The sequence below is a fragment of the Echinops telfairi genome, unplaced genomic scaffold, assembly GCF_000313985.2.
Source record: "Echinops telfairi isolate 266 unplaced genomic scaffold, ASM31398v2 ScPeMD7_1;HRSCAF=3_0, whole genome shotgun sequence".
NCBI lineage: Eukaryota > Metazoa > Chordata > Mammalia > Afrosoricida > Tenrecidae > Echinops > Echinops telfairi.
Window position 1 is genome coordinate 62700525 of NW_022103896.1, and position 3505 is coordinate 62704029.

The window sequence follows — 3505 nt, forward strand, 5'->3', positions numbered from 1 at the left end:
AGCGTCAGTAATGGATTCAAACATCGTAACAATTGTGAGGACCGTGGAATTATTCATTCTCTTGACCATAGGGTTGCTATGAGTCAGAACTGACTCTATAACAACAACAACAATTCTAATATTACACTGTGCTCCGAAAACATCAAAAACAATCATATATACATTATACTGTTAATGTGGTTTTATCAAAGTGACTTAAATGTATATTGCTTATGCCTAAATGAATGCAACTACACTATCTTTAGTCCTTTAATGAGATTTGAGAGGCAAAGGAATACATAAAAGTGAAAGCAGAAGAAAATAATGTTATTGATTTTTCATTTTTCTAAGATGATTATTGAGTGTAGAGAATGCTTATGGAGGGCAACACCAGAAGATGCATAAACTGGGCTCCAGAAGGGTTATCAGTGGCACTCCTGTAATATACATGATATAGTATTATCTTAATGCTATCATTCTACTGCTAAGAGAACCATGGTAAGTACTCTATCAATGGTTCAGGTATAACAGCAGAGTGGCCTCGTCAACATGCTCACATAGAACCAGGAGTAAGAACACATCTGATTGGCCATGTGATGAGGTGGAGATTATACAGAAGTGATTTTGCAAATTCTCCTATGAAGATAAAAAGGAGTACCCTAGATATAATAGGAATAATACCTTATGGCCTGCTAACAATTTAAAACTTAGTAAACCATTTGTCTCTTTCTGAACCTCTCCTCCTCTCGCTCTTTTTTCTCTTCCTGGTGCCTTCTTCTTTGCTTTACAAATACCCCTGAGATTACTTTAGTGCTGACTGAAAAAACAGAGCATTTTCTTGGACTATTTTGGTTTTGAGCTTACAGGTGGCTATGAGCAGAGGCAAGTCCCTTTTAACATAATCATCTGGTTTGTGGCTTAGCTTATGCACATATTAAAGGGCCTATGGTAGGCAATCGGGTTTGAGCACACAGAGGTGACTAAAGAACATTGGAGCCATTATTTTTCAAATGTTTAAGATAAAAGGCTTTGATTTCATTTGTTAAAGAATCATTGTATGACAACTAAAATGAGACATGGTGTTCTGGCATGTCATTAGAAATTGTAGTGTTCAGTGAAGATAGAAGTGTTGTTAGAAATCACTCCTCCTTGGTCATAGAAAAGACTTGGAAATAACTGGTATGGGAAGGGCTTTAATTGGACCTCACTCACAACTAGCCTTCAAGTTCCCCAAGGAATTCATTAAGGCTTGTGTTCTTGTGTCAGTCTGAATGACTGGAAGTTTTTCTAGCTAAAATGAGAAGCATGAGTCATATGTGATTCTAAGTAAAATAGAAAAGTATTTTGGAATCAGTATACATATGTATATGTATATGTATATAGATACATAATAGATACGGAATACATATATGATATTATTACGTGTGTATATGTATATATACATGCACACACACGAGCACACACATTTGTATAGATATAGATATAGATATTCTGGTTGTTAAGTGCTGCTGAGACCGTGCAAACTCATGATGACCTCGATGAGATGGAACCATTGGACATAATACAAGCAAGAACTTAGAGATAACATTCTGAGTAATAAGAACTCAGAGACAAAGCTTATTAGACAAATCTATCTTCTTGCAAAATATAATTGAGGGAGAATACAGAAGGGACAATATAGAATAGGAGGATAGTAACTGAGCTTGGTAGTTGGGTTTATTGAAGCTTAATTAGTTAAAAATATAATGATTCCCACTTATGTTATAAAAATTCTTATAAAAAGTATAGCACAAGTCTCCAGACTCCTACCAATTTAGTGTGAACTTCAGAATGAGAGAAGACACTTCAATGATACTTTTTTTAAACTCTACATCTGCCCAGAAACTGGTCTTTAGATATATACTATGGTATTTTAGAAGAGAGAAATTGTACATAACTTAAAACTTACAGAAAACAGTATTATATTTGTATAGAATATCTTACAGTGTTCGTAGCACTTTCAAGAAAAATCGTAAGAATGTGAAATGTGAATTAAATTATACTGGGAAAGCGGTTCTTAAAAATTCCATGGATATTTTTAATCTAACCTCAATTTGAAGCCCTCTAATTTATTAAGAAAAATAAGTCTTCCAGAAAAGCAAGGAAAAAATTTAGATTATGGTCCATGTGATTGATTTCTCATCCTAAAACATCACAACATTAAACAGATATCTACCTTACCTTACTACACACATTGTTTATATTTAATAACTCACTGGTACAAGAGTATTAGCAAAGACTATGGTTTTGGTGAAACATTTCCTACCCAAACTCTTTGTGCTTTAGTATTGAGGCAATTCTTTTGAAATTAAGTCTAGAATATTGAGTAAGCATATATCCTCCTGGCTTCATTTTCCCATAACCCCTAATAGATCAAGGCGGGGGCCTTTCCCACCTTGCTCACAGCGTCACCCTCTCTCATGGAATTATGACTGTGCCTAAGCACATACTGGAGTGAAAACATGAGACTAGCACATCAAACATATACTCTTCAATGCAACTTTTATCAGTAATAAAGAAAATATTTTTATCTTCGCTGCCTACAAGATATTATTTGTTGGGTGCTTCAATAGATGAAAGAGTGGCACAGAAACTATTAACTTTGATACAAGAACAAGTACTTAAGAATAAAACTAATATGTGGTTCTCAGAGAGAAGCCAGGACAAGGGTCTTCAGTGGTGGTTCTTTGTAGAGCTAGGCCTCCTGACATTTCATGCTGGTGTTGTAAGGCAGAATGGATGTGGCTATTTTTCACTAGCTTTAACACATGTCCTTAGCGGGCCTCCTGCGCTTTTCATGTGCACATCACTGTCACTGCCCCCAAATTGAAAAAGGTAGCTTGTTTTATTTCAGGTAAGGCCCAGATAAGAATTAAAAAATCATGGAAAAAGTGGCTTCGTTCATCAGATAAGGAGAAAGACTAGACTTTCTACTCATGTAAACAGTTAGTCTTGGAAACCCACGGAGAGAGTTCTGTCCTCTCCTGTAGGGTCGCTATGAGTTGGCATCGGCTGGATGGCAGTGAGCAAGCACACCCCTCAGATATCATTGTGCAGGCTCTTCAGCTACTGGATATATGGCATGAATTCATCCCACTTTGTATGTTTGCTTGTTTGTTCTCAATTTTTATTTCTCCAACAAGACCCTCAAGCTCAGACTTTAAATTTCAAACGCAATTAAGTTTCGTTTGAATGACTGAGCTGCATGGCAGTTATAAGAGGGATCCAAATGATCTTTTTCTGAACTGGGTTTAGTGCCAAGGGAACTGAGGAATGATCCACTTCCTGGGTTCGTATGGTTTGACTCAAAAGTAGTCTGCCCACACCATAGTGTCTTACGATGGTTCTAGAGTCAGACTTAGATAGATCGTGGGTTCATTAACAAACACCTCCCAATATACTCGTTCTTACTAAATAAGAAACCGTTCATGACTGAATTTGAGGATCACTTTGAAGTAAAGAAAAAATTCTGTCCCAGAAATATTCT